At 38.7% G+C, this 20,213-nt stretch overlaps 1 pseudogene; it reads right to left on the bottom strand.

The window, feature by feature from the left end:
• Window positions 1-1,234: 1,234 nt before the first annotated feature.
• Window positions 1,235-15,600, bottom strand: LOC107497300 (annotated as a pseudogene).
• Window positions 15,601-20,213: the final 4,613 nt, after the last annotated feature.

Raw genomic sequence — 20,213 nt, 5'->3', positions numbered from 1 at the left:
ATTCCATCTTTCCCCAATGCAATTGGTGATTAAGCTGGCTAGAGATCAGTTGCTGGAAGGAAGAAACACTGAAAGGGAGGCAACCGCCAGCTGAAACTAGCAGGGGGACTTGGAAGAGCTGCTTAAATGGTATAAGTGCCTGAAGAGCCTTTGAGGGCTGGAGGCAAATTCCTGTGTATCTTTCTTTCCTAGAGGTTATTCATATTGGAGGGTTTTTAGCCAACCAACCTAAGAACATTCAATGATCAATTCGTTTTCAGAGAAAAAGCAAAGCATCTTTTTCAGCTTCACCTCGGCTCCGTTCTCAGAACTGCCACACTTCAAACCTGCTCACGGTGGATACCTCAGAGCGCCGGGCTGATCTCGACGGCCCCTGGAGACCTGCAGGATACAGACAAGGGCTTTGTCATCAGCTTCTCCAGACAATTTCCTCCCTCTTCTCTCTCATCCCTCCTCACTGGGAGATACGTCTTCTGTCCGCCCAAATTCTTTCCACCCAAGAAGTGGCCCTGTGCCAGTGAGGTTGTTTGCTGTGTGGAGAGCTGGCAAACCGCTTTGGGAGTGAGCTGATAGTAATATATTTAAAATGTGAGCATTTATCAGAAGCAGCAGATGGAGGAAGCAGAGTGGAGCTCCCAGAACCAAGGGCAGGGAGTATTTCACTCAAGTGTGAAGCACACACCAACTAGACTCAGCTGGCACTAGCTCATGAAACCAGTGAAAAAAAGACCACCTTTGTGCTGCGTTCGGGAGGTCACAGCATTCCCTGACCTAGAGCCCTCAGTGCTTCAAAGACTGCATTCACTCTGGGGTGGGAAGAAAATCCTTCCGCAGTAGCTTTCCTTAACATTTTGGACTTTCCTAAAGCTTAGTAATTTTAATTAAAATTCTGACGTTCAGAACAAATGGAAATAGAGACCATTTCATTTACATAGGTGTGTATTAATTTATTCAATAAATATTTGTTATATGCCTCAGACATGCCAGGAGCTGTGGAATACTCTGGGACAGATTAGAACCAGGCAAATATATATGTCATAATTCTTAAGCATTAGAACTGTGAAAAATATTGTTTAAATTTTTTACCATCATCCCCACAACCCACCCCTAAAAGTACAAATATATTCAAGACCTATTCTATTTGCTATTTGAATTAAAGAAATATATTTTTCAGTGGTACATTTCCTCAGAGTACAAGTGCCAAACTCAGTGGACTAGGAGGAAAAAAAACAATGATATTAATTTCAAGTTGCCTGTTTGACAAGAGTACTATGACAACGCCAATGCTTTTAGAAGGCCAATTTTTTTTTCTCCCCCCAAAATAAACTCCTTTATTACGTGAGCTAAAATAGGAAGGAGGAGGGTTTATTTGCCTTTCCACGCTTTGATGTTCCTCACACAGAACTCCAGCTCCTTACCCAATACCACTCCGCCACCTGCTCGGCCACGCTGGCCTGGTCATGAAGCGATGCATGCAAGAAGCTTTCCTTGCTCGAGCTGTTCTTCTAGAAGACTGCTAATTTGGGCATTCTTTTTTCCTTTCATCAGATTTCTTCCAAATTTTCTTTGATCTTTTTTTGTTTAAAATCTCTTCATCCTCAGGAGTCAACTTGGCCCTCTTCTTGCGGCCCAGGGGCAGTGCATGGTGGGGCTCGGACCACTTCCTTGCCGTGAGCTGTTGATATGCACGATATGCACGGTGCCTTTCTCTACTAGGGTCTTGGTGCAGACCAGTTCATTGTTGGATGCATTGATCCTTGTTTTGCGCATACAATACTTGGAGCCGTAGGAGAAGTCCCCCCACGTCCAGCCTCAAGGCGTGGTACTTCTTGTTGTCCCCCTTGCACACAGGGCAATGTGTATGCGGTGGGGGCCAATCTAAGTGTTGGCAGCAGAGCGTCGCAGCTCGTATTTTTGCTTCACGTGATAGGGCTTTCTCTTGTCCCGGGTCTCGCGGCACTTGTGCCAGTTGTCCAGAGAGATGCCCATGGCTCAGTCAGTGCTGGCTGGAAAGAGACGAGAAGGCCAATAGTAACAGTTGACCTAAGATGTGTAGCAGGGCTCCAAGTCATGCAGCAGAAGGCCAAAAGTTTACCCAAAACAGTGACACTTTGGGGGAATGGCTGCCTTCTGTTTTATCTCCCCCCCCCTTTTTTTTTTTAAAAAAAAGGGGTTTTGAAAAGTGCCATCAATGAACAAATCACATATCTCTTCATACTGCCTTTATATAAGAGTCTCAAAATGTGAACTTTTTCACTATTACAGTGTGGAAGATATAATCCCCAATTCCCTGGTCAGAATTCATCATTACTTTCCTAGGTGCTATCAGGAAGGTATAACATCAGATTTAAATATACCAAGTTATGTACTTTGTTCTTTCTCATGATGCACCATGAATTCCTCAAAGGAATTGTGCTGCTCAGTACCTGACAAAAATGGCACTGAATAAATACATCGAATGAAAGAAAAAAGTGCAGAAATATTTGCAGTTGTAAAGAAGTAACCCTCCCCCACCCCCCAAATAAAAGGATTACCAAATGTTCATATCTATCATGTCATCTGCAGGGTAAAGTAGATATATTAGAAAACATTCAGTTGTTATGGGTGGCGATATCTCTAAGCTACAAGCTCTAAGTTGTTTATTTATTATTTTTAAGTCATTTATTCAACTGAACATTTACTCAGTTTCATGCTGTGCAATTTCCTGGGTGATAGGAAGGTGGTTAAGAGACGGTCCTGCTCTGCAAAACTGCCCTCCTGCACTACAAGGCTGGGCCAGAACTATGTTCAGGGGAGATAAGAGAGCACGCTGGAAGGAAAGAGCCAGGGAAGCACTGGGAATGGAGAAGGTGGCGGTGTAAACTGAGACTTGCAGGAAGTGTTAAGTGGATCAGGCAGACCAGCAGTCCTCAGCAGGAGAGGCATTGCCCCCTCCGGGAGCCTGGAAATCTTAGGGGGCATTACTGGTGATCACTGATGGGAAGATGGCTCTGGCAGCTAGTGGATGGAGGCCAGAGAGGATAGCTGTCCTGCTATGCATGATTTAGTCCTATATAACAATCCTGCATCCAACATGACATTTGAGTGTCCCCCCCCCCAGATATTCATATAGGTAAAAATCTGGTTATTATAATGATCTGAGCACCAAACCCAACTCCTCTTACATATAAACAAAAAGCTTTGCATGCTTTGGACAGTTGTTTATTATTATTATTATTAAAAACTACATTTTCTAGGAATACAACTCCCTTGTGATCCAAAGGAAGATTGTGTTTGCTCTCTCTGGACCTTTGCCAAGAGTAGTTCACTATCTTGAAAAGTCATGTCGCTGACTGTCTTGTTGCTCATAGTATTTGTGTCACCAATACGATACACCTGAATCAGTCTTCATTTATATCTGTCATTCTCCAGTGAGTCTAGATATACATTTCATCACTTTGTTATGTCTTTGACAGTAGCTGCCTCAAAGTATTTACATACTTTTTATTTTATATTATTTGCCTTTTTTATTACTACAGTTGAAGTATTATATTGGATTTTTTAAATTATGAGGGTAGATATGTTATCCATGACATTTATTTCAAGGTAGTAAAAGGCAGGTTCATTTTTTTAATACATGAAATGGGGGCATTGGATCTCTAAGGCTGAGAACCAGTGAGATGGGTGAAGTAGTTGGAAAGAGCATCCTAGGCGCTACAGCGAGTCCTCAAATAACATCGTTTCATTATATCATTAATGAGATGCCATAGGAATTTAACTCTTGTTTATCTCAACTGGCCTATGGTAAATGTGATTTCTTTACACGTTGTTCTGCTTAAAGTTGCATAAATTATCAGTGACATCAAGTGAGGACTTACTGTACTCTAAAATTTTAATGTATATGAGAATCATGTGAGGATCTTGTTAAAATGTGGATTCTGATTCAGTAAGTCTGGGGTGAGGCCTGAGAGCCTGCATTTTTAACAAGCTTCCAGGAGATGCTGATGTTGCTGGTTCATGTGCCACACTTTGAGTAACAAAGTTCTAGACAAAGGGAATTGCATGTGCGCAGGTATGGAAGCTTGGGAGAGTTTTTCTGGGAAACAGCTGGTTCCTTGGTACAATCAAACACAAAGTGCAAAGTGTTGTGTGGATAGAGAGGAATGCAGAGTCAAAGCAGGCCGTACCTTGTCCACTTTGTTTGGACTTTACTTTGTACACAACAGAGTGCCCTGGGAGAATTTTAAATAGAGATGTGTGGTGTTAGATCGCTCAGCCACTGTGTGGGATAGCTGTGCTGGATGCAGAGACTTCAGTGAGGAGGCTTTTAGGGAAAATCATAATTTTTTAAACATCATTTATACATAAAATTTTTAATAAAAAGTGAGTTTCACAATGAATTTCCTCCTCTCCCATAATCCCCGCCATTACTATTAGGGTTAATTGTTTAAATTTAGTTTATTGGGAGTCAATATTTAATTTAAAAATCTAATTTTTATTGGGGTTTAATAATAAATTTTAATTACCAATGACACTTAAGCATATATAAATACAATTTTAACATAATTAATTTTAAAATAAAATGTACTGGAAAAAATTACCCTATATGCAACCCTATACCTTGACCAAATTTTAATTCTTCCTTGATTCTCTTCATATTGTTCTTGTCTGTGGCTTTCTTTCTTTCTTTCTTTTCCCCCTCTATTATTTCTTAAGTGGAGTTTAAGAGAAATAAGATAGACCACAATAAAGTGGGGGGGGGGGAATTAACACTAACTTAAGAAAAGCAAATAAAATATGCTTACTTTTAACACTGGAAGATATAAAAATATCAACAAATAAGCATATTTTGGTTTGAACATTAAATTCCATTTTTCTGTAGCATGTGTTTAACGTCATTACAGATTAATAAGTATATAAAACATCTCGAATGCTGTCGGTTCTGGCTTTTGTGATTCAGAAGAGGTTCTGAAATGGGATATACACACATGCGCACACATGCTTATCCCTAAAACCACTGTGTTAGAATCTTCAGGGAACAGTTACTCAGATAACCTCAAGTAATGTAAGTTTATTGTCAGACCATGTTTCTCAAATCCAGGTAGTCATATCTCAGAAGATTGTGTGAGTTATCTCCCACGAGTTATGGGAAATGACTGGAAAAAAAATGTAACATATCTCCCTGAATTGTTAATTTTAATCGATGGATTAAACATTAATTTTTATACAAAAATTAGTACAGATCTTTTAAAGAGGAAAATGCAAATTCCTCGCGAAATTTAAAAAATAAAAGTAACTTAAGACTACAAAGAAATGTTGAGCTTGTGATCAGCTGCTTGCACCAAGTCCCATACTGCTAGTGGACACATTCTTTTCTTTTATTTGGTTAAGTAGAAAAGTCGAGGAAGTATTGTGTAGAATTTATATAGAAATAAGGACAGTAAATAGCCACGGCTGCACAACAGTTAATGTTGGAGATTAGAATGTTATTCAAAGAACAGAGTTAGCTAAAAAAAAAAAAAATCCAAAATGGCTCTGAGACATGAATTATACTGACATCACCTCAGCAGTTGAATACTTTATCCCCTGCCCTAAGATAACTCTGACAAGGGTCTGTATGCCTGCTTCAACAGTACTTTCTCCCACCAGCCAACCACCCTTACCACTGCTTTATATATCTTTTGTTTTCTACTTTGTTATAGCTCTTGCTTACTGTAATCTCAGTATATCCAGTGGTCTTTCATAACCTGTACAGCCTACTTTCTTTCTGGGTATGTTTTGCTTCTGCTCCATTTTCCAAATATCAAAACCGATTTGTATATTAAATGTAAATCTTTCCAAAAGAGGGAACATAATTCCTTTAATTGATCACCATTATTCTTAATTCAACATGGATTTTTTTTTGCCAAGCTGCCTCACAGAGCACCAGCCAGCCTATATCTTGTTTGCCCTCAAGTCCATTTCCTCTTCTGGTGGGATTGGCTATTGCCCTGTCAGTGGAGTAACATAGTTTGAGGATTAGAATTATGTCAGTTTAAGGATTCACCATGTCAGTTTTCTTTGGCAGGAAAAGTGTATCACGGGCATTCTGACTCTTGCCTTCTCCAAAAACGTTTCTCTAACAGATGTGAGGAACCAATTCCTTTGGAAAGGTAAACAACTGATATAACCAGGTAAGGGTCTGAAAAGCTTTTATTGAAACCAAAATTCTGGGTAAACTTATACAGAAATTTAAAGAATGGAATCTTTCACTGGACCACCTATGTAATGCAGGTGTCCTTTCTTATTTGTTTTCCTTTTCCTTAAAAAAAAGTTTTGTATTTCAGTTATAGTGGGTTGAGTTAAACTTACATCATCACTGTTACTGGTTCATGCAAGGTCTCCTTTGATTGATTTATTGATTATTTGGAATCCTCTCTACAATATCTTTGATGGATATTTTAACCTACAGCTGGAACTCACTATTTCTAAGGGAAACAGCCTAGACCTGTATAGAACCCTCTACTTCTTAGATAATTTTTTCTCACATTATATCAAAAATAACTTTCCTGTATTTTACTTCAGTGTTCTTAGCTCTTTTCTGTGGAATCATAGAAGCAAAATAAATACTTCCTCAACTCGATAGGCTTTCAATCCCATAAAGTCAGCTATCATGACATATATATAAATCTTTACTTTTCTATGTAAAACATATTTTATTCCTTAATTAAGTCTTCATATAATATGAGTTTAAGACACTTTATTACCTAGTCACCTTCCTTTGGACACATTCTCACTTGACCATGTCTTTTTTTTTTTTTAAATATGTATTTAAATATTTAAAAATAGATGTGCTCTGCCAATGAAAAATACGATGGGTGTAACCTTGCCCCTCCCTTCCTTAATTTCAGTTTCTATTAACACATCCTAAAATTTGTATTAATTTTTAAAAATAATACCACAGTTTTGGCTCCCATTGAACTTTAAATCTTTTTCAAGTGAACTGCTGTCAGTCCAGAGCTTTCCTACCTTGTATTTAAGTAGTTGATTTTTTGAACTTAGATGCAGAACTTAACATTTAACCCTATTAAGTTGTATATTGTTAATTTCATTCTATCCTTCTCCTTTGTCAAGGTCTTTTTCAAGTTTGATTCTTGAATATGGTTTTATCAGCTTTTTCTTCAACTTTCAGTCATCTTCAAACCTGACAGGTAAAATTTATATTAGAATTCACCTAATTTGCTGATTAGCATGCTTAAGATTTTAGGACAGAGGACAGAGAACTTTGGTATGATTCTCAAACTTTAGAGTAAAAAAAAAATATCTGGGTTATTTGTTAAACATGCAGATTTCTAAGTCTCATTTCCAGACATTTTGATTGAGTAAGTATGGGCTAGGACTCCAGGAAGGTGAATTTCTAACAAGCCCATGTGATTCTGATGTTTTTGGTTCTAGATCACACTTTAGAAACATCTTTAGAAATTTCCTTTAAGTCTGCACAACACAGTAATGTGTTCATTAATTCTAATTGGGTCCTCATCTAGCCCAGTGCTAGACACACGATTAATATTCAATGAATGAGTAAAAGATAAAGGAATGAAGGATGGGAAGGAAAGCTCAGCTTATATTTCTCCATTTTAATCACAATACAATCGGCTTTTTCGAATACTTTATTTATAAGTAAGTTATATTATATCTTTGATGTTCCCCACTGGGAAAGCCATATTTTGTCTCCCAGTGATCGTTGCTTTCCTTTTTAAGTGCTCTCAGATTATGTGTTTAATTCCTCTGTCTAGAATTTCATTCAGAATCAAAGGGGGTTTTATATTAAAACTCAGAGATCTCTTTCTATCAATTCCTGCTTGACTTATAAAAAATTAGGATGTACTTTAGGTGTTTGACTTACTTGCCTTCTTTAGGGCACATTGCTGTCTTTTCTGTTTTAACATGTTTGCAGATAAATAAGAACCCAAGTGCCAGGTACTTCAGCCAGGAGAGCTTTGTTACTTTCCCCCTGTATTTATAGTTTTGAAAACTTTCAAAATTTACAGAAAGACTCAAAGAAAAATAAAACGTTCTTTACCTAGATCAACAATTATTAGCATCTTGCCATACTTGTTTTTCATATCTAGCTAGATAGACTACACCCCACCCCCAACTAATCAGTCACCGTGTTTCTCTTTTAGTCTAGAACAATTTCTCTGCCCTGTTTTCTGCCTTTCAGGGTGGGCATCAGAATTCTCTGAATATATTTCTTGTTTTTGTTTGTGTGATATTTTTAGTTTGGGCTTTTGAATCACAAAATTTTGCATATTCAAAATATAAAATAAAATTAAAGAAGACTAAAAAATATAAAACTTTAAAATGTGTTCCTAAAGGGGAATTGAGGCAGAACATCGCAGTGTTCCCAACAAATTTTAAGGAATCTTATTCTGAGTAGAGGAGAGAGGGACAGAAGGCTGGGCGGAATCATCCGAGAATGCTGTGAAAGCCAAGGACGTTTCAGTGAGGACATCAGTTTTCTCTAGACAAAATCAGCTATCAGATCAGTCCCCAACCTCCCAGGAAGGGACCTGCCTAAATACCTCTGCCAAAACGAATGCATCGATTTCAGATCCCTGCCCCTAAAACTGCTGGCGGAGTCCTGAGAGGTGACTCACAGCTTCCACACCAGAGTCACCCCGCTTTCTCCAGGTGATCCTGATCTGACTGATTACAGTGGTATCCAGACCAAAGGCATTCTCTCCAACTCAGGACAGATCTGGAGGGTCCCCACTGAGGCTGTGGCAAGACTTCATCACAGCTCAGCCTCTCCCTCTTCTCAATCCTGCTTCCACCCTTTAGCTATACCTGATGCTGATTTTAGGAATATTCCCTAAAAAATCACCAGTGCGCCCACCTCCAAAGACTGCTCCAAGCTCTTATTGTCTATAAGCATCTGTAATCTTCACAACACTATAAGGTAGGTGCTGTTAGCATCTCCATTTTATATGTGAGAAACTGAGGCACAGAGTGACCAACTAACTCACGCAGCTGGGAAGTGGCAAAGCTTGGCTCAAACAGGTATCTGAGGTCTCTGCCACCCATGATCTGCTACACTTGGCTAAGCTCTGTGACACAGAGATGGCTCTTAGCTCACATTTTCCTACTTCTATTCACATCTTCAAGGTGCTTTTCTAAGCAAAGATGTAGAAAAACTTCCTGAAGACTGAGCATGAGAGGGGATTTGTCCTGACTGTGTAAGGAAGCTTGCGTAAAGTAGTTCTAACCCGAATCCTTGTTCTTCCCTCAGGCTCTAACCCTAACTGAGGAGTTTGCATTGCCTTCTAAGAGGATTCCCCAGAGCTCAATTTTCCTTTGGTGACACTATGCACTCGCCACCTCCACTCTTGCAAAAGGACACACACACACACACACACACACACACACACACACACAGACACACACACACACACACACACACACACACACACTGAGAGATAAATGGGCTTCTCTTCCCTAAGAGGTAGTTCTTGTTCTGGGCTATTTGAGTACACATTCAGAGCTCTTACAATGTAATTTAACCATCCTATTGAGCACTTCAACGAGCTCTTTAAGGTGTGACTTATTTAACCATCTTCATAAATCTACAAGGCCAAAATAGCCACTTCTATGGGAGGACTGAAGGAAATATCAAGACTACTGATGCAATTTACAGGTGGGAAATCGTTCCACTCCTGTGTTTTTCAGGCCAAACAGTAGGATGACCAACTGTCCCGGTTTTCCCTGGGGCTGGAAGGGTTCTCTGAATGTGACACTTTTGTTGCTGTAACTGGGAGAGTCCCAGGCAAACTGGGAGAATTAATCACCCTATAATGGACTTTTTATGATCTAGCAAGGTTATGTTACAGGAAATGGCTGCCCCTCTATTGTAGATACTTCCTATTATCTCAAAAAATATTTATATTTTATTATTATTAAACTACAAAATGTAGAAACCATGGAAGAAAATAAAGGAGAAACTAAAAGCCCCATATAAACTCATAAAGCAGAGACCTCTATTTAAGCCTTTTGACACCTTCCATGAGTTTTTCTGTAAGTGTGTGTGTGCATGTGTGTGTGCATGTGTGTATGCATATATTTTACAAATCTAAAATTGTGCAGTACAAACGATTAATCCTAATTTTCACTTAGCACGAGCGTTCTCCCATTTCAGTAAATACTCTGAAAACACCATTGCTAATGGTTGCATAATATCCATTGAGGATACTTTATTTAACCATTCTCTTATTGTTTAACACTTAGGCTCATTTTTGCTGTTAAAGATAATGTTGCTGTGAACATTTTTGGGTTTTTAATATTTTCCTTTGGAAAGGTTTCCAAGACCTTATTGGGTGAAAAGTTATGGGTGTAGTTAAAACTACTGAATTCTATTTCCAAAACGCTTCTGGAAAATGTTGCACATCAGCGGTATTTATGCCCGCTTCTCTGAACTCCTGCCAATACTGAGTCTTTTTTCAATCTTCTCAATGTTATAGTTAAAAAAGGTTTAGATTAAACAAAAACCTAAGCGATCTGCATTTCTTTGTTTACAAATGAAGTTCAAACCTCTTTCATACCTTTCTCATGTGAACTTTCATATAAATTTTGTTCATATGTTTTCCCAGATTTTATATTGAATTTATCTTGCTTCTTAGTTTATATGAACTCTTTACTAACTTACAAGAATAACTCTTTTTTAGGTCATACTTTTAATGTAGGGAGGAGGGAGGCAAGAAAATTAAAATGTGAATCAAGCTACATTCAGAGACTGCAATATGCCAGTCAGCCCTGCAGCCAGGCCAGGAGGATGCCTGCAGAACAAAGGAAGATTTCTGCTGGGATTGCTAACAACCCATTTCCCACACTTGTGAAGGGGAAACAGAAACAGAAGGATTTTTAAGTGGTGCTCTACACAAATAAAATCATTCATTCCCTATGGCTGAAACCATGGGCGACCTACGATTAAAGGCTGGGAGCTGCCAGCAGGCCTTTTAGGCTACACACTCTTCCCCTTCCTCACTGTATGTCCATATCTAAATAAACTGGAACTAAAGAAATGATATATAAACTGAATTCCCTAAACACTCAGGGTGCCTCTCACACTCTGCTTCTGAGAGGAGCCCATCCTCAGTCTGTGGGGTGTGACCCTTTTTCTAATAAACTTTCTCTTTGACTCTAACTTTGGCACGTGTGTTGAATTCTTTCTACATTCTCCACCAATGGACCTTCTTCTCTCTGTGCAGGGCTTGGTCTCACTCCACGTAGGGAAATTTGCCCTGTCCTGCATCACTCTGTTTCGTATAATTTTCCTTTTTTATCTTCAAATATTTTTTCTTGATCTATTGTTGGATTGATGTTTTAGAAATACTGATCCTTCAAAATCTTAGATGTTTTATGGTCTTTAAGCAGTATATTAAACTCTGCACATACACAAAGCAATTGGGGGAAGCCTATGCTTTATTTTTAAAGTCTTTTTTTTTTTCACTTTTAAATCATCAGACCTAAAATTTTTGTAATATTTGAAAAGAGTACACGTAACATCTACATAATTTCAAAGAAAATGGTAAAACAAAATCACAGGAATCCACCACCCAACCCAAGAACTAAAACATTCCAACTACTCTGTATTCCTTCCTGAGATGGCTAATTTTATGTATCACCTGGACTGCACCACGGGGTGCCCAGGTTAAATGTTATTTCTGGATGTTTCTGTAAAAATGTTTCTGGATGAGCTTAGCATTTAAATTGGTGGACTGACTCAGAAAAGTAGACTGAAGAAAAAGCGGAGGAAGAAAAAATTCACTCCTTTTGCTTCCTGCCTGCCTACTTGAGCTGAGGCATTGGTCTTCTCCTGCCCTTGGACTGGGATTTAGACCAGTGGTTTTCCCAGTTGTCCGACGCTTGGAATTATACCACTGGCGTTTCTGGGTCCCCAGGTTGTAGATGGCAAATCACAGGACTTCCCAACCTTCATAATCACACGAGCCAATTCCTTATAATAAATCTCTCCTCTACATATACTGTTGGTGCTGTTTCTATGCAGAACCCTGACTAATTAATACACTTCCCAACCTCAGATACTTGCCTTTCCCAAGATGCAGCTACCATCCTGCTTTTGTCATTATCATTCCTTGCTTTTGACAACATGGCATTATCTTGTATATGTTTGTGCCTCTAAATATGTGTTTAGTTTTCATATTTTTGAGCTTTTTAAAAATGTATTCTTTTTAAATTTCATCTTCTCAGTCTTGCTTTTTTTCATTAAGTACTATATATAAGATATATCCAAATTTTATGTGAACATATAATTGATTCATTTTCACTCTCAGATAATATTTCATTTAATGAACATATAAATATATTTAAAATGTATACATATACATATGTGTATATATGTGGGAATGGAATTGCTGGATTTAAGTATATATGTAGGTTCAATTTTACAAGCTATTGCTAAATTGTTTTCCTGAGTGGTTGTACTAATTATATTCCCAACTGCAGAGTATAAGATTCTTGTTGCTTGACTTCCTTGCCAATACTTTGATATTTTCAAGTATTGAAATCTGGTAGCCATTTTTCACTTAGAAGATTTGCAGTAACTTTTGAGGCTTATTTGTCCAAGTTCTGAAAGACTGAAAAGTAGTTCTCAAAAACAAATCAGACCTCTTGATTCGGGCTGCTAATTTCTTCTTGAGGTCAGTCACTTTGTCATGGTGGCTTTCCAATAAAACACTTAACAAGCTGTTTGTAATGTGTCTTGCTGAGCCTAACATTCAGCCCTTCGAAGAAGAGGCCACACCAGCCTGGACAAGTGAACAGCAGACTGAATTAGAAATTAGGAAGATTGCGCTCTCACCTGGTTCTGCCCCTGCAGCTTCGCGGGGCATGCACATAAGTCATGTCACCTCCCAGGCATCCCATCTGCTCACTAGGCATAATAGAGCTGACCTTCCTCCCTACCCTGCAGTGAGACTGAAATCCTGTTGTGGAGCACTTTGAAATCTTTGGATGAAAAGCTTGACAGAAGTGCCAAGTGTGATTGTTACCAGTGCCAACAACACTATAAGACAGCATAAAAATAGGAAGCAAAGAAAATTTCATTTTACAAAAGCTTCAGTGAGCAAATTGGCTGGTCAGAATGTCATTCCCTGTTTTTGGTTCACGTAGACATTGGCTTTTATAAAATTTTTTAAAAAAGAATATATGTACACATTTTTTGCCTTCGCTAGGCAGAAACCCTTTGATCATCACCATCCCTGTGACATTAGATGAGCCACTGATGCAAAGGGAGATTGATACCTTAGGAGACTCTGAAATCAGTTCTTTGGAGTTACCCCCCAAATCTTATCTTTCATTACAAGGCACCAAGGCCATAAAGTCTGAGGGAATATTACAAGTTGACACTTAAAAAGGGTCTAACCTTTGGCATTGTTACAACATAGGAACCAAGACACTTTCAGCTAAAACAAAGACCCATCCTCACATGGATACTCTCAGATCCCTCTTCCTGCCCTTCACATGAGAACATGAAGCTGCAGATGTATAAACTCATTGGGGACCTTTGTCACAACTGATATATTGGGAACCTCAGAATAAGGTGAGTAATGCTGATTAATGTGAAGGTCCATTCTAAAAATAACTGTATTGTGATAGCTTATACCCATCTTGGTATAATGCTGTGAGTTGTGATGAGCTATAATCACCTTTGCTTATGAATCGAATGGGCTCTGGAGCTAGTTCCAAACCATACGAAAGACATTTCAAACCTGAATTTGCCACCTGATATGACACTCAAAGAATTTAGAATAAGAGTTTTGGATTCTTTTGCCATGTATTTACCTCCCAAGTTTTTTATGCTGGAGTTTAAAAGAGTCAACCCCCTATAGGTGGGTTGATTGCTGCATCCCACAGAGAAGTTGAGAAAGTAAAAGGTAAGGAGGTGTGCCCATGGGTGTAAAGGAGGATGTGAGTGACACGAGTCCACCCACAGCAACTGTTCCATGAAGTTATGAATCATATTATAATCAACTCCTAATTTCTATCCAGGAAGGCAACACTACTGAGCACTATTGAAACGTTTTGTTCAGAAGTTTGAGAGGGACTTCGTAGTGTTTTGTGGAATAATTTGAATTCCAATTGGCATAATTAAATTATTTCCATGGAGTTTGGCACAATGTGACTCCAGAAGGAATATGCTCCATTAGCAAATATTCCTAAGGGAAAAATGTCCACTGTAGTATTCAGTCACATGGCGATCTCTATTTATTCTATTCAATGACCCCATGAGAAGGGTCATTCACACTAAATTTTCAATTGCTTTACCAAAGAAATTAGTTGAAAAGTGAAAATCCAACCTGCTGATAGTTGTTTTTTATCTACCCACACTTAATAATTGGTTTGACTCATTTTTTTCTTTAAATTGACAGATTATTTACATTTGTGTAAATTACAATGCTGCTGGCTTCTCTCCTTTCTTAAAAAATTTTTTGAGGTTAGAATTGTCCATAGTCAAGCTAAAATTCTATTCCTATCTTCAAAATTCTCATTTGTATAGTATAAATTTCTAATAATGGCAAGAAGGTGGATGAGTGTGCAGTCTTGAAATAACACATTGATGAAGATAATGGAGCATCATAAGGAAATGATGGCATGTTAAGTGAAAAAGAATATGAAATTGTATCCATACCATGATTTTAAGTACATGCATTATGCATACATATATGAACACAGACTGAAAAAAGAATATGGAAAAAGGAAACAGATGGTTGGTTAAAATGGTGAAATTATGAGTCCCCCCCCCTTTCTTGTAAGTTTTTCATTAACACTCTTACAATATTGTTCATGTAATAACCACAGTTGTAAATGTATTTGGTTAGGGGCAAAAGATAGACCAAGCAACTGATACAGTGTAAGTTTGAGGTCCCCACACTTGTATGGGTTCTGAGCACTCTGAGTTTCTATGAGTTGTAGAGTGTTCCAAGTGGAGAGAGGAGCTGAGTCACAAGCAGAAACATTTCTATGACAGAATTTCTGGTAAATCATTTGAAGAGATCTCAGAAGAAAGAGACCTAATTCTCTAGCGCTCCTGTAATTTGTCATGATCTATTTCCTCATTCTGAGTAAATATTCACTTTCATGCCTAATTTTGTATTTGTGTATTTGCATTCTTTTTCTTAAAAATGGCTCTGATTATTGTATAAGCTTCATACCTCACAAAACTTGAAAGTGCCTCTGATGAGGTGGGTCATCGGAACACCAATGGAGCAATATGAAGGGTGAAATCTACCACTGAATCCCATCCCTGACTTTTCCTAAGAACCACTGCATAAGAATTGGACAAACTACCGTTGTGCTCCGTGCTTTACATATCACCACACTCCTGATTTCACTTCTGTCTCAAAATACCAATTCAGAATCTGAGGGGTAGAAACTTTACCTGAGGGTAGTATTCAGCCACCCATCTGATGTTTGATTCTCCTCTTCCAGGCTTCTGGTCCTGGGCTCCAAGGCCTTGCCTGAGGCAACCCATCAGGAAGAATTTTCCTTGTCTTGAGTCCAAACCTGTCTCTGTTGGCACTGCTCTATGAAAAGGAGCTCAGCAGAACAAGCCTAACCTTTAGATGATAGTGGCAGAGGCAAGTAAAAAGGAAGTCGCTAGAGCTGTTTCTCTAACTTCTATATTAGGTGTGGTGTGAGGGGTTTTAATTAAGTGTTTAATTTAATCTTCACAGTAACTTTCTGAGGTAGGTATTTATTATTATTATTATTATTATTTATTATCATCATCTTCATTATCTAGAGTCATCAGATTTAACAAATAACCTAGGGAATGCCTGGTTACACTGGAATTTCAGATAAAAACAAGTAATTTTTAATACGAATGTGCCCCCCCCCACAAAAAAATTTGTGAAATTAATTTGTAACTGGAGAAGATCAACATTATTATGCCTATTTTGGAGCAGAGAAAACTAAAACTCGGAATCTAGAGGATAACAGCTGGAATTTAAGGCCAGGTCTGTGACCTTAAAGCTTGTTTTTTCCCTTCAATATATGATACATTCATATCATGTTTTTCTTTGACCAAAGCAAAATTTGGAATTAATTTGTCCCTAGAGAAGAATTTCCAAAGTTATTGAAACAAATGAAAAAACCGCAAATAAACAAAAAAAATATATACTCTAAGAAAATAACATCCCTAGGAAACTACTGGTCTATTTATTTCACACTGTGAACTGAATTCCTGGTAAGAACCTAGCAAGAGCTTTAACCTGGAGTGAACACAGGAGGTGTGAGGTGACCCTGAGAAAGAAACTGAAACAGTGGGCCGAAAACCCCTCTCCTTAAAGTAACTGTTTTCAAAGGCCTCCTTTGTCATGGCAGTGATGGGGAAGGGGAGGCTGGGACCTTGATGCATGCCTTTTCACCTGGGTGTCACTGGAACCTGATGTCCTAATCATATTTCCCTGTCACCTCTCAGCACTGATTTACTTTCTCCTCCTATTCTACATGCTGCAGAACTAATTGCCTGCCTAATTGCCAAAACTAATTGCTGTGACATTCATTGTTCATCTGCTCTCTTCTCTGGCTTGAGATCAGACAGGTGGCTCATGCGAAGGCAAGGATGGAATTATTCCTGGGTTGCTGCGGGGACGGGGTGTTTCAGAATGATGTCCCAGCCATTATTTTTCTCACGGAGGTGGACCAAAGAACCACCTTTCTCACCCCAGAGAGGACAGTAACTCTTGGCAGAGGTTTAGTTTCTTCTAGCTTTGAGATGGGATTGCTTTGATGGTTTTAAGTCTCTTCAGTTGTACTTCTCAGGAAGTCACTCTCTCCCATTTAGAGATTAGAATTAGATTTGCTGATTAAAAAAAACTAGGACCCAAAGATGTAAGCCTGCTTCTCCCTGGCCACAGAGCTTGTTAGTGGCAGAGCTGGAACTGTTGCTTAGATTTCCCAATTCACAACCCAAGATGATTTACACAGCACTACAATGCAATTGTTGCAGTTGTGCTAATTACTCTGTTACATTTCCTGGTAAAATTTTATTAAAACACTGTCGAGTAGTATGCTCTTCTTGGTAGATAGAATAATAATCATTAATATTTATTGAGTTGTTATGAAAATCAAGCTCTTTCCATGCATTACCTCGCTTAATCCTCAACAACAGCAGCATGGGTAGGTGCTGTCAGTATCCTTATTTTACACATGGGAAAACTGAAGTAGAGGGAGGTTAATACCTTGCCTTGGTCTGATGCCAGAGCCAATCCTCTGGCTACCACAAGGTCATGTGAGGGATCTCACAGACCACTTCCGAATTCTGATACATAAAAGGACTTCTGAAGATAGACTGAAAGTTGGAGTTGGAGCATCTTGAAACTAATCAACAGGATTATGCAAATTATTGTGTAAATTAATGTTGTTGAATCAGAAGTCATGACATTCCCTTTTCTTCCTAGTGCTGAGATAAACACAAATGGATAGTAATCGTAGTTTGGGATAAACTCATTCAGGAAGACTTCCTGGAACTTATCAGGCAGTGGAAAAAGACTGTGAGTGCATTGGGAGTCAGAAGCCTTAAGTTGGGTTCTGGATCTGCCACTAGCTGGCCATGTGATCTAACTGCCTCAGTTTCTTCTTCTGTGAAAGGAGGGGATTAGATGTCATGGTCTTGAAGATCATTGTCATTCTATGCACCTCAGATGGCATGTCCAAGATGGAGGCACACAGTGGCAAAGGCTTGTAGTGACCTTCAGGACAGCTCTCCAGTGGCTGCAAATAAAAGTCTTATTGTTTGATTCTTGATCTTGTCCCCTCTCAGTGACAGGAAGAATAATAAAAGCAGTGGCACTATTGTGTAAAATAAGGGTTTTTTCATCCAGAAGAAAACGAGGGCATACATATAATTAAACCACTTGGAAAGTGAGAAAATAATTTGTAACTCATTGAATGGAATAGGAAAAGTGAATTATGATATGGGAGAAGAACTAAGGGTTAAAAAATGAAGTTTATAAAAAGTTTTGGAATTTTATTTGCTAGAAAAAGGAATATTATAAAGTGATTAATGTACGGAAAGAAAGAACTATTTCAAACGACTTAAAAAAGGAAGGTCCAGACACAATTAGAAGAATATCGGGGGGAAAATTAATTTTATCTGAGGGGGAATAAAAGCTGTCTTCATGAAAAACAAAAATTTTGAAATATTGTCATTAATTGCCTTTTCAATTCTTCTGGGTAATTTTATGAGGCCTTTGTGAACTTTCAAATTCAAAATGCTTGTTTGAAGGAAGGATGGTAAGGCATGAATAAAAATTTTTAATTTTCATGGTATGGATTTTATGGCAGAAACTTCCATTGAAGAGGTACCGAGGAAGCCTCTGAGGGAGAAGGCAAAATTTGGAGCCCCAGTTTGTTCCTTCCTGCTGTGTGACCTTGGGCAAGTCCCATCTCCTTTCAGGGTCTTAGGGTCCTCTTATCTGCATGAAGTCAGTTGGCTTGAAGGCCTGTGAGGCTCTATTCTATATATTTGTATTTCTCAATGTAGAACATGGTAAAACAAACAAACAAGCAAACAAACATTTTATAGTCAGTGGTCTATTGGCCACTAGAAATTAGGGTAAAACCCAGAAAAATTTATTTTTGAAATTATGAGTGTTGGGTTTAGCAAAAATCTTTATTAGAGTGATTCGAGACCAGTCTGACTTGTTCTCATGCTAAAGAAGTGAATTCAGGCTCTTTTTCCTCCTTTGTTTCCGTTTTGTTCATGGGAGTGTGCATATTTTTGGGCAAAACCACAGTGGCAAGCCATTTGAGAAAGCACCTGCATAATTCAGTGTGGCTGTGACCACATTTCCTCTAAGAGTACCCTTACTGCACTGCTCTGTGTTGGGCATACAGTGTGTTCAGCATGGCCACCATGAGCCAAATTAGGGCTTCAGCTGCAGGCTGGGAGTGACATGCAGAGTGACTGCCTTATTCTGGAAAGCAGAGCCTTTTCCTATCAAAAGGAAATACTGCAGAAGATTCACTGAAGACTGAAAATAAAAGTTGAGGGCTCTGGGCTGGTCTACCACCAACCTCCACTGTTATTCTAAGGCAGGATACACCTGTTGGATAACAATGCCGGGAAGCAAACCAAAGAAGCCACAACTGTAAACGCTGATGTGAAGAGATGATGAGCCACTGAAAGCATTCAGAGGCAGAGGAGCTGGGATGCAGGGGTGGGCAGGGGACTGGGGAGATGGGAGTGCCTGGGCCCAGTCAGGCACTTAAGATCTGCATGGGAAAGGGGGTGGTGGGGTGGCAGATGGGTGTGACTGGAAAGGGATGCATGGGGAAAGAGAGGGGAAAGAGCATTATAACCATGACAGGATAAAAAGCAACTGAAATATTTAATTATTACAAAATGTGCTGAGGCTTTGTCTACAGCCATGTTTTCCCAACTGCAAGTTGTGGCTCAGCAGTTGGTTGCAAAATCAATTTAGTCCTTCAGGGGTTCTTAACCTGGGCTTTATGGGCATGGCACCCTGTCCCAGAGGCTCAAGGATGGAACTGTATTTTAGTATAATCCTATGAATTTTGTTTTATCCATTTAAATATATCTCTCCAAGAAAGGATCCATAAGCTTCACCACATTGAATAGAAATGGCACTGAAAATAAAAACTGTTAAAAATTCATAGGTCAAGATGAGCATTTAAAAAAGTTACTATGATGGAGTCAATTAAAAAGAAATATATAAAAAAATGAGCTTCACATGTAATAAGGCCTGACTTAATTTGAAGTGGAGAAACTTCTCAGAGACACATGCTGATTCCTATGGCTTTAAGCCCCAAGAAGTGTTAGAAGCGGTGGCCTTGTTTCCTGAGAGGTGTGTCTTCCTGTTGTTTTGTGAAACTTTTGTACAAATACAGGCGTGTGTATATATTTATACATACATGTATTTATTTCTAACAGTAGAGCATGGTCAAAAAATTTGATAAACACTAATCTATCTACTTATAGACTTCTAGACATTAGGGTAAAAACTAAAAAAAACTTCCATTAAAAAAATTGTGGGTGTGGAATATGGTGAAATAGTCATCTTTTGAACTGTATGGGAGGATTCTTTTTTTATGCAGACCTTTGACATTGTGTACTTTGTGTAGCTACATTCCAGACAGCTTCTTGATGGATGGTGACCAGCTGGCCTTGGCCATAGCCATCATGGACGGCTACATTCCTCTCCACTTTGTTG

This window comes from Rousettus aegyptiacus, unplaced genomic scaffold (genome assembly GCF_014176215.1).
Source record: "Rousettus aegyptiacus isolate mRouAeg1 unplaced genomic scaffold, mRouAeg1.p scaffold_m13_p_4, whole genome shotgun sequence".
NCBI lineage: Eukaryota > Metazoa > Chordata > Mammalia > Chiroptera > Pteropodidae > Rousettus > Rousettus aegyptiacus.
This window is presented reverse-complemented; position numbering and strand designations above follow the sequence as displayed.